The 13,000-nt window shown below is 32.9% G+C and overlaps 1 long non-coding RNA gene across 1 annotated transcript in view; it reads right to left on the bottom strand.

The window, feature by feature from the left end:
• Positions 1-10,890: 10,890 nt before the first annotated feature.
• The window catches only part of LOC127882180 (uncharacterized), a 2,873-nt gene continuing 763 nt past the window's right edge, over positions 10,891-13,000 (bottom strand). Inside the window, exons 2-4 of the long non-coding RNA XR_008050433.1 lie at positions 12,769-12,813; positions 12,317-12,475; positions 10,891-11,413 (exon numbers count right to left, since the gene is read on the bottom strand). This is a non-coding gene — a long non-coding RNA (uncharacterized LOC127882180). The remainder of the gene's footprint in view (positions 11,414-12,316; positions 12,476-12,768; positions 12,814-13,000) is intronic.

Here is a 13,000-nt window from a genome sequence, read left to right as displayed (position 1 = left end):
TTTGGAGAGAGCCAACAATATTTTAATATAAATACTACAGCTGCATCTGTGGGGTTTAGTGAAAAGCTGCCTGCACCTTAACGTGTTTACTGAATAAGTTTAAAGTTGCATTTTGGTAAAAGGTAAGATTATATTGATATATTGGTTGTAATAGTTTCATGATATGTAAAATGCTCATTCTAATACTAATACTATGGTGTTACATGTTTATTTGTATTGTGTTTTTTATTTGGAAAAAAACATTTAGAATAGAGTCACACACATATTTTTCTAATAAGATTTTTACTTACGCTATTTATCATGCTTTAACTCATCCTCATATTCATTCAATGTATTATCATCATGATCGTAATCGTTACGGGCGTCGTCAATATCGCCGTAAAACCAATTTCATCACATCCATCTCAACCAAATGTCAACACCATCATCATCATCCCTTTTCTTTTTGTGGTCATCATCATCTTTTTAACCAAAGACTTAAATATCATTAATCAGTATTTCGTCGACTTGGTTGTAGATGAATCTGCTGCTGCGATTCGGTCGGGCATGTGCATTTATTGTGGGATGTTATACTGGAAAGTAAAGAATGCTTATATGTGCGTGTATTGTGGGGTGTTCTGCTAGTAAGTAAATAAATTAGGTAGCATTAAATAATTGATCGGCACGTATCAGGCGTGTTTTATTAAGTGAAAAACATCGATACTTGGACAACACGTTCGATTGAAACGGTTTAAGGACGAATGTAGTTCGTGTTTTTGCCCCCACTCCGGTTCTTTAGAGAAATGAGATTTCGAGCTAGAAAAGGTTTACAATTAACAGCCATTTAGCAATCAAAATGATGCATTTTGTAGTTATAAAATAAATCCATGTCCGTCTACCATATAAAGGTTCGAATCCATGAAGGCTGCGTTAACAAGATTATCCATTTGGCAGATTTTATTAAAATACTGTTCGTTTGTCAAAATCGCGCGGCCCTGAAACCCTGTTTTCTTATAGTACATGCATGGGAAATTTAAACTTTCTTAGACGTTTTATAATATCGTGTTTATTCCAATGTACACAATAGGACATTGACGTCTTAAAATTGATAGAATGCTTGCATTATACGCCATAAAGAAATTCCCCGAAACATTAGTGGCAAGTTGTTCGTTTCATAATGGAACCTACTTGGCATTGGATTTAAAATTTGAAATGGTAACATCTGCTTACTCAAGATGGCGACGGTATGTATGTAATATAGCGATAATTTAAACAGATCAGAACATTTGGAAATGTTATGGTACCGTATTTGTTTTCAGCTCATTTGTCTGCTTGTCATATATGTATATTGAGTAGTTATATTAAAAGTATTTACATTAAATATGTATTTGTTCATGTTCTCTTGTAAGTAGATATGTACAATTAAATAAGAAGGTGGCAAATAAAATACAGTCATCGGCGGATATATTGTGGTATGTCTAACTAAAGTCGGCAATGGATTTTTTAACGCCAGACTAGACGCCAGACTTACACGTTTCAGACAAACCGGGCATATGTCCGCCTCGCGAAGGCGGGATTGGGCTGACGGTGTGCAAGTGGGACTGCGCGTCCGATTATGGCTGCCCAGGTGAACAGAAATGCTGCTTCTGTGGCGGCTGTGTGGACGTCTGCAGGACACCAATACGTACGTGTTAAACGTGGCATTTACACAATGTTTGGTGCTATGTATACTTTTCGGAAACGTACATGTCTTTTATAAAGTGTTTGTTTTCATAGTTTATATTTGATAAGATTTCGTCAATCTTCTCGTATATCTTGCTTTATCACATCATAACGCAGGTATTATAGAAATAACACCAAGACTAATAAACGATACTTTATTCAAGCCTTGAAAACAGTATATAGACGCAGTGTAGTTACGCCATTTTAAGTGTTTCGTGTTGTTCAGTCTGTTTTAATTGTCCATTTTTAAAAATTAACAACATAAATATTCGTTAATAATGGGATTAATACAACAAAATCGAAGCATGTTTTAATTGGGATGAAACTCCAACCCAAATTACAATGTTTATTAAATGGGTTTCTAGGCCTAGCTTAAAAAAGTTATCTATACTAAACATTTACAAAGTATTCTATATATTTGGATTCACCAATTCCGCCTGCTAGATATTTTCTAGTTCTCTACCACAAAAAATCAATAACAATGTTAAAATAATCATATGATGCCATCCAAACTGTCGCGTAATTACACATTGTTCGTGGAGAACACACAGTAACAAACAAAGTTCATTTCTGTTTTCATCGAGATTTATTTCTGTTAAATAATTTCTAACACAACGCTTCTAATGTTCATGAAGTACAATTTTACAGCGCGGCGGCCAATCGGCCGCCACGTTAAGAAAGCGTGACTGCTCTACTTGATTGTCAAACTAGGATTAGAATCGTCCTTCTTACAACAATGCACAGCATTTTATTCCAAGGTACATGAACATAAAATTTAGATATTTCCTATCTCATTCTTGGTTGGTTAACTGTTCTCTTACCCCGATTTTCTAAACCCACCCCTTCGAATAACCCTTGTTGATTGGATGGATCGCTTATACACCTACCACATGTCACAGCAGAAGAGTGCAATATAAAATTATCACTTTGGGAACAGGATACCTCATTTTATTTGCATACTTGATCATACAAACAGATGCCCTCTATGGACAAACCACATTGTTAATATAAAACCTAACACTTCTATAATCAATTGCGTAAACCCCGATACCCATAAGATACACATTCAATCCGAACTTGTATTTGTTATGTACATTGGGAAATTGGATATTTCAATTATTTAGATTTCATTATATACCATATCTGAATTAGGACTTGTTATGTACGAGCCGAATTGTTAATCAAGGACTGAGACAAATCAACATATGTTCCCGATAATTGAATTACATTGGAGAAATGAAACCAAACTTACATAATCAATTTTTCAAACTTCATTACATCCTATCCGAACTGACATCTGAACTGTTAATTCCTAAATACCCGCAACATACAGCAACGTTACATACTCAAACATATTATTAAAATATTTCCCTATTATTAAATCTATCTGTACTTAAATTTCTATCATTAGAATAAACAATAAGCATATAACGTTATGTCACAAAACGTCACACGTACACAAAGCTTATATGTTATACAAAACGTACATTTTCTTCAAATATATTAGAATACTTTAATTTATTGTTAATTAGAAGCAAATTTGGTTTCGTTATACTCCTTTCTGTTGTCATCGCTTTGATTTCTTTACAGTAAAGCGACCTCATTTGTGTACTTGTGTATGCGTCACATCACCCTGTCCGTGCTGCCCCGACGGTAGTGGTAATATCCAGATTGAATGAAGGCCAAGACATGATCAAGAGATGTTAAGGGAGTGTGTGTTTAATATGTTGTACATATAAAACAATTTAAGCACATACTGCGGTTTTTGTGTGTGCTGTATTTCCATATGTTATAAACCTATTCGGAACACGCATTATCCTTTGGAACACATTCGTTGCCGCGTTTGTCGTTCGTTTCGACATAACAAACAGCACGGACTGATACAAGTTATCAGAACACCCTAATGCACCATGTTCTCTGGATATGTAGCTAGTCGATTTCAAAGGTATCATTAGTGATATCTGCTTTTTCCTGTAACTGTCATTGTTTGAAAACCGCATTTGACTCAAAATAATACATAATTTATAGTCTCTCTCAGAAAACTTGACCCCACACGTGTGCTTTAAACTTTCGCAAAAGGTTAGTCTGTGCAGTAAACACAGGCTTATCAGAGACGGCACATTCCGCTTTTTTGAAAAGATATTGTAAAGGAAGTATTTTGTACACGAAAGTAGATGAAAAGTATCGTCCCTGATTATCGTCTGCAGATTGGATAGGCTAGTCTGGTACGACACTTTGCGCACTAGCATGTTTTCCCACAGTTAATACTAACCAAATAAGAAACATATTTGTCCTATAAAATTTTATGAACTCGCGAGAAAATTAAGGTGAATGTTACGTAATTTTATTTCAAATTACGGAACAGCTAAAGTTTCATTTTTTATATTCTTGTATACTTTTGAAGAAACAGTTCAAGCACATGATTATGAAAGAATACTTTGCAAAAATCGAACAAATTGAAATCACAAATAACCTTTTGATAAATGTGTGTGCATGTATTTTTTCAATTCGGAAAAATTGATCCGTACTAAATAAAAAATTTCATTTCTGTATATATCGCACAATAAATATTCGAACAATATCTATTAGCTTTCGTTCACGCATCATTAATTTTCTTTCCGCGCATACGAATAATGTGGCTTTCCGATAATTCACGAACGTTTTGATTACTGTTTGAATACAAATTTGTATTGGTAAAGTGACCGTATTTGTAAACAGAGAATTCACTCACATGTGAAACACTTTTTTACGTCATGTTTTTATGTAGTTCAAGATAATACATTTTAAGTGATCCAGGGCTATTGATAACAAGCGTATGTGCGTTATTACGCAATTAAAATAACCAAATACGTAATTAAATTCAAAATCAAGTGTACAAAAATGCTAATATAAATTTAATAACGTAATTCCCGTAAAAAACCTTGCGTCAAAAAACGCAATTCTTAAAAACACCGGGCGTATTTTTTAGACTGGTTATTTCCCGTACAAAAATGTACCGAATAGTTTATATGCCGTCCTAAGAAGAAAAGAAGGCAGTCTTTTCAGCGGTTATCAATCTTTGAGGTAAATTACTGTCATTATTCGTAGACCCGTCTGATTTCTACTGTCATTTTCTAAAAATATCAAAATGGCCACTCGTGGCCGTAGAAAGAGAATCCTCACACAAACAAACACTTTAGACAGGTATTTACGCCAGAAAATTGGGGAAAACGAAAGCTTCTGTGCTGCTCTGCTGAACGATCTGTTGCAAGATGTGATCATTTTTCCCGAGAATTTAGTACGCCCGTTATTATTTGAGATTTTGAACGAGGTTGTTAAACCCAAAAAACAGGTTATGGAAAGTGGAGTTATGACATGTACATTATGCACAAACGTGAACAGTAAATCAAAACTAACTAATGTTGCAACAAGTGTTGATTTATGTTTCTCATGCACAAAATAATATAGTAATCTTAGTAGATTTGTATTATATTATATATGTCATTCCCTAAATTACCCAATCGAGTTAAAAAAAACCGGGGGTGAAAAACCCAATTAAGCTCAAAAGTAGGGGGTAAAACATTTTGCTAAAACTCTATTGAATTTACAAAAAACCTATTGTTGTCAAAACCCAATTACCCCAAAAAAATTATCTATAGCCCTGGTGATCTAACATAAGATAAGTCACTGTTTTGAAACAGTGAAAAAAATCGTGAAAATATCGTTAAGTTTCACTGTTTACCTGACGGCAATTGTGGCGTCTTGTTTAAACAATTATATAAAATACAATTACATTCAGTCCATATGGGTTATTATTGAATTTAAAAGATGACACAACAAGAACACACATTGACTATAGAGAAACATGTTAAAGGATCTCTGTAGACCATGGCGATTGTTAAACAACGTGAATATGCTTGTAATTGTCTATGCATACATCTCACACTCACCGTGATGTCGACCTTATTGCAACAACATCGGAGTCAATTGCTCGCTGTAAAATGTTAAGTTAACATCATATTACATCCATTATTTGACATGTTTTCCAGCGAAACGATCAAATCAAGCTATCATTGTGTTGTATAAAGGTGTATTTCAGTTGAAGCAATAATTTGCACCACGCGAGCAATGTAGTTTTAAGTAAGACGCATATACATCTCAAGCGATCGTCCGCACTGTATTGATTACTACGTATGATATTCACAATGTAATTGGTTTGATTTAAGGTGTCACAGAAGCTACAATAACGATATGGCATTAAATGTTTTATTTGAAACAGTTTTTGTTAACTAATTACATGCATCTTTAAAAATAGGTTTTATTATTTACAAATTAATATTGTAGTGCCTTTGAATAGATTTTTTCTTTATTCTGTATGCCCTTACTTCTCTTATTCTTTTCCCAAACATCTACGAATGAGTCTACATATTTTATAAAATATATTAATTTTTTCAATTGTATCAAATGATAATATCCATTTGCTACCGGAAGGAAATGGTGAAATGAACCTTATTTGTTCTTAATATCATCTTAATCCGTATCCTCCCATTTTACTTATGTTACGACAACTTAAATGCCAGTTATGCGCTACCTGAGGCTTTTATGACATTTGGTTTATTTTATTGTTTTCTTGTTAAAGCTCAGATATAAACGTTTGGATGGAATATTCAATCAGCGAATGAAACTTGATAATGCAACAAAGTGCTTGAAAAGACAATATCACCTGACTCCGTTTCACATATACAAGCTCGAAAAGTTATCACAATTTGAATAATTTCTTTCTTCATTGGTGGTATACATCCGTCATGTTTGAATCATGTGATTTTGTATACATATATATATATATATAGATTTATACATAGAAAATTGTATGCGATATTCCGTCCGTCTGTCAAACATTTCCGTGTACAACATTGACTTAGATAGGTATGCGGGTTTCCAGAATACATTTCTCCACGTGTTACAAGTCATACTGTTGAGAACGTCCTGAATGTGTTTTTAAGAGTCATTACTGTGGGTTTATTTAAACATATAATACATTTGGAGCGCAAGTTCTTCTACATATTTTATGCGATTTTCAAAGGAATACAAACAATATTTCAAAACTATAAATGCACATTGTCAAATTTTATTATTTTTGTATAAGGAGTTGTGTCCCTTTGTGTTGAATAACATATAAACGCTTCTTATTTTGGGACCGATAATACAAAAACGTTTACAATCATAAGTATCTTCGATAGCTACGTTAAAATAGACGTTATTGACGTATTTTTACAACATAAATATAAACATCATGCACATGTGGGGTGGTATACACTGTATGTGATACCTTCATTATGCACAGTATGCATTTATGTTGTTCATGTTTGGGGTTTGGAGTTCGTTTTAATCGGTTTAAACTCGCAATGCTTTGAATTGAGCGCAACGGGCGCATACTCCAGTTTGAATTATAGCTGAAGTGTATGATTTGTTTATCGTCCGCTATTGAACATACATTACGCAACATGCCTTAAGTTAAGGACTAACGGATATAAGCAATAGTAATGTTACATAAGTTTTATGAATAATTCATGTTATCACATACATAACCAAACAAATCAGTTTTTAAAAATTGTAAACAAGTGAATGTAAAAGCGTTTTAATTAATGTTGAACGTTAACTTTAAAATGTTCATGTTAAATCCATTCTCTGCTTAATTAATAGTGCAGTCTTAACAATTTTATTTGAGATACTGCAATACAATTTCGAACAAGCATATGGGTCCTTCGTTATTTTCCGGCGTCAAACGATTAAGAAATTAAATGATGACAAACATAAGCGTACTTGCTAGGAATGTTGAACTGGAAACAGTTGAAATCATATTGTAATTTTAATAAAGAATGCGCTGACAAAAGCGTCTTTCTGATCTGTTTTATAAATGAATTGTTCCATATGTCAACATTTGATATGGTCGGATGACATTATCTTACAGACAAGTCTTACAGGATACAAACGTAATCGGTCTATTGTTATGAAATATGTTCAGATTCGACCAGAGCCAAACAATATTCGTATTCAACCACACCATGCCAGTTACGGATAAACAAAAAATGAAACGCCAGCTTCACTTGCACGTTGAACTCTGATTACAGCCTATGCTATTTAGCCAAGGTCCCTGAATTTTGGCTTCTACAAATAATATACAATCCCATACATTTTATGACACGGCACTTTTTAGTCTAAATAAGAGGTTCACAATTTTACCGAAAACAACGGATGCACATCATGCTTGTGTCCCGTTGGTCTTTAAACCCTTGATACGTTTATCAATTTTCAATTTTGATTGATTTTATTTAACTATAAAAAAATTAGGAATGATCATTTTCAGAACAGGTGTTTGTCGATAACTTACGTTCACTCATATAGGTTTTTTTAAAGGGGCCTTTTCACAGATTTTGGCATTTTTTTTAACTTATTCATTAAATGCTTTATATTGATAAATGTAAACATTGGATCGTAAAAGCTCCAGTAAAAAATCAAGAAAAAAATTTAAAAAAGGAAAAGAACATTGCCCGGAGCAGGTTTCGAACCAGTGACCCCTGGAGTCCTGCCAGAGTCCTGAAGTAAAAACGCATTAGCCTACTGAGCTATTCCGCCGAGTACACATTCGCGACGTATTTTATACCTTATATAAGCAATCTTTGTAGTTTCACAAAATTTAACGACAAAAACAGAACTCTCCAAATTATTCAATCGTTTCGCGTTGCAACGCTTTATAATTTTTAGGTTTCAAAATCATCAAAAGATGCATATAATGGCTATATTAGAGCATGGATAATGTTCAGTATTACTGTTTCCTCACAAATATCATAACTAAAACGAAAACTTACGAATCTGAAACAACTTTTTTCAATTTTGTCAATTTACCAAAGCGTGAAAAGATCCCTTTAATGTATGCATTTGCAGATATATTATGTTTAATCTATTTTTCAGATGAAATGCAATTACCCGAGTTGGAGTGAAAATAGATGATTCTAGAATAAAAACAAAATATAGCACCGTACATATTTCTAGATGCATACTTGCCTTTATGTTTTATTTATTTTGTTGCTTATTAGTAAAAAATTTGTAACATTAATGTGCGCTGTTCTCATGACACCATGACGGCGTTTACCAAAGAGAATATTATTTGATTCATTACATTTATACATCACTTAAATCCGGAATCACGAATGGATCATGATGGTGTTTATTACAAATTGTCACCGATTTAATAAAACATGTATTTTGATGTTTAACACGTTGATATCACATACATCAGGTTAATTGCTTCGTACCATTTTGTTCTGAATACAACTTGCCACTGATTTTAACTGAGCAGGATCACGAGATGTTAAATGGACTTGCTCAGATGTTGACGTATTGTCCTATATTTCATCAGACATAAGACAGATTAATAAAGTTGTATAGGGTAACAATTTTTCAAACAAATTGAAAAAAGATTGATTAATAGCTGACTTGCCTTTTTCCTATATAAAGTTTAATTTGATAGTGTTGTTTTAACCCGTTTATGCACTGGGGTAATACCCTATTTTTATTAATCCGATAATCAATATTAAATAAATAAGTCACACACACACACACACATATTCATATATATATATATATATATATATATATATATATATATATATATATATATATATATATATATATATATATATATATATATATATATATATATATATATATATATATATATATATATGCTATCATAAAACATCAATGCATTCATTTTTAAGCCCCTGGATGCAGAACAGAGGGTTATTCCTGTTAACATGAAACCGGTTGTAATGAAATAATTTAAAACACTTTCTTTTGTAAGAAATGAATGTAGCTACGTTTATGTATATTTAAGGGAAATACACACACTTGCATGAATATAATTAACTTACAGTATTAATTTACATTTATTCACCATACCGTTGTTTAACAGACACAAAAACAATAATATTAATTTATAAAACCGCTGTAAAGGCATTTTGTTGTTTAAGATTGATTAGAATCGAGCGCTACTAATAATGTGTGGCAACGTGGCGTTAATCTGTTTTTATGGAGATTATCAATCTTTAGCATAACACATGTCGAGCAAATAGAATTTATAGTTGATATGAATTAGCAAATTATAATAAAACAAACTGGATAAAAAAAACATGTAAACAGGGTACGAATTTAGATTTAATTGTGGCGGTGCGCCAACAGAATTCATATAAATACCACAGATGAGTCTCAAACGTTTAATAACAAACTCTACTTCACGTGTATACTGAGAAAGTGAAAGAGTGACTTTTGATTAATGTAAGATTATATTATAGCGTTGCAATAAGGGTTGTATGGTAGTTCTAATACTAATAAAATGCTAATGAATATTAATGCATAATATTATTTACTTTATATTTAAGTCATCATCATTACCATCATCATCAACATCAACATCATCTTAATCATCTTATTGTTTTCGTCATAATTTGTATTCATCATTTAAACCATATGCCGCTGACTTGTTTGTAGATGCATCTGCTGCTGATATTCTGTCTAGTATGCTCGTTGATTGTGGACTGTTCTGCACGTAAGTACAAATTTTTTAAAGCCTAACATATGTATTTACCACGAATCGGGTTTGTATTGCTCATTGATAAGCACCAATAACAGGACAAAACTTTCCCTAAAAACATGATCTGACACGTTGTATTTGCAATTAAAATACGAGCTATATTGTATGTTCTTCTGATAAATTGGGCGACTATTGCGTACGTGTGTGCTTTTGTGTATGTTTTTTAGTAGGCAATATATTGCTTTAAGCCAGCCTTGACGACAAACTTACTCTTTCCAGAAAAACCGGGCGCATGCCCACGTTGTGGCATTAGTGCTGCTGTGTGCATATGGGATTGCGAGTCTGATGATGAATGCCCCGGCGCAAAGAAATGCTGCCGATGTAGCAGCTGCATGTTCACCTGTGAGACACCAATCTGTACGTATTTAAAATGGAACCTACACATTATGTGTAAGCGAAATGACTTTAATACAATTATTGTTGTATTTTAAGTCAATATTCAAAAGAATTAAGGCAATTTTTGATGTTTTTCTTGTTTATTTCCTTCATAAAACATGCATTGAAGAAATAAATCTGTGTACAAGCAAAGCTTCACAGCCTTGTTAAAAAGAGCATGCACGCACAGTATAGTGATGTATTTGTTTTCGTTTACCACATGCTAATGCTACAACATTTTCATTTGTGTATAATGTATAACTAAAAAAACTCAAAATGCAATAATAATGGTATAATATAATAACAAAATAAAATTGTTATTTGCTTTTCACGAACTCTGAAACTGTTTTCAAAGATGGTTGCAAAGGTTTTCTACGCCTTCTTCAAACGTATCTGTATTCAGCACTAACATTGTATTCATTGCATTGTAAACAGTGTCGCCTGATGGAAACGTTCGAGTAGTTTTTGTACACCAAAAAGCATAATAATATTAAAACAATCATTTGACGTAATTCAAACCGCACAACATTCCTAATTATAATGAATATATAAAAAAAATCCTCCTTGCAAAAACTCGTCATTTCTTGATAATGGAAATTAAAAAACATCCTATATAAACGAATTTTTTATCCGTTTATTTTTTAACAATGGACACGTTTCGTCCTTGACGTCCTGACGTCCATGACACCACCTGTTTAGTGCTTCCTGAAATGGGGATCGGGATCTCTTGATTAAAATGAAAACCAAAGTAATCAAAAAAGGAAGTGTTAAGCCGTTGCGTTTAACATGTCTTACATATAATACAATTAAAGGGCGAACATTTGCCCTTGTGTGTGTGTTTGTTTTTTGTTAACATACTACTTAAGATAACAATCATATACCTTATTTTGAACGTATCTAATCCCTTGGAACACAGCAGTAGCTGCGTTCTCTCATGCTATTCCACTTTTCTCAACAACTTTGACTTATACAGAAAAGTGCTGATCTTCTTGTGTTTGTTCATATTACAAATCAGTTTTTTTTTGCAATTAAAATTAACCTTGAAAAGCATCAAATTAAAAAAACAAGACTCCCCCATACCCTCCCCGGTTGGGACCCCCAGATAAACATTCATGTATACGGCCCTGTATGCGGACAATAGCTTTTTTGAAGAAGGGTGAATAACTTCTTTAAATTAGGCACTATTTTCAAACTGGACAATGTGGAATACATAATGAATGTAATTTGGATTTTAAAACCTTGATAACCTTACTTTACTGATAAATGTATATAGTTAGTAAAGATCTGGTTATAGAACATGTATCAGTTTAAAATGTGTTTACTTGAAGTTTAAAACATCTTTTATTATATACACGGCAAAGTAATGTTTTCATACAATAGTTTACGTCACGGCTGTGTATGTTTTAATTAGACACTTTAAAGATTATTCCGGAAAAGAATTCTGTAATAAGTGTTTATGTGTATCTTTACTATTATTTCCATAATGTGATGTACGTAGAAACAACTGAAAGTAAAAGTCGGTAGGAACGTCGTTAGCCCAAGACAAATCTCATGCAAAATGAACCCAATCGAAGATGGCAGAATGTCAAAAAGAGAGATGTTACGCACCTTGGAGGGCAATGCTAAAGCGACAGATCGAATGGATATTTTAACGTTGTTACGGTAATGGCAGCTCATCGGGAGACGGCATGCAAGGTAGGTCCAAACAAACCACGGAACCATTTTCACATCTACAGATACGACATCTGTGTGACGGCAACCTTTCGCCTGTAAAGAGCCAACAAACTTAAATATATAGTGAAAGCTAACGTAACTTAAATCGTTGATTAAGCTATATTTACAGGTCTTTATTCCGACAATCAAAATAATTTAGAATTCTGGAAATTTTAGTCAAACATAGATTTGCTTTCATGTTGTTGAAAATGAGCGATACATTAGGTGTTATTTTTTTAATAATATTCTTACGTATTCTATACTATTTATTTTGAGGCTCAACTGCAGCATCTTTATCGAACGAAAAAACGCATATGTGTTTTACCGTAAGTCATCGTTTAATATACCTTCTTTGTATGTGACCCCGTCGACTTTGCACGTTTTGGGGGTATCTAAAAGGAAAAAAAGGATAATTTGACTTCCGATTGTTAGATTCTTTGAATATCATTATTTCGACTACGTAGCGAGGCATCGACACAATTGTAACGAAGTTAAAACAATCAAATGCATTTAAAAGAATAACATTGTGTCGATTGTGTATGCGTTTTAATTACGATCGAATGCGAATAAAATATATAT

Source organism: Dreissena polymorpha, chromosome 5 (assembly GCF_020536995.1).
Source record: "Dreissena polymorpha isolate Duluth1 chromosome 5, UMN_Dpol_1.0, whole genome shotgun sequence".
In the NCBI taxonomy this organism is placed as follows: Eukaryota; Metazoa; Mollusca; class Bivalvia; order Myida; family Dreissenidae; genus Dreissena; species Dreissena polymorpha.
This window is presented reverse-complemented; position numbering and strand designations above follow the sequence as displayed.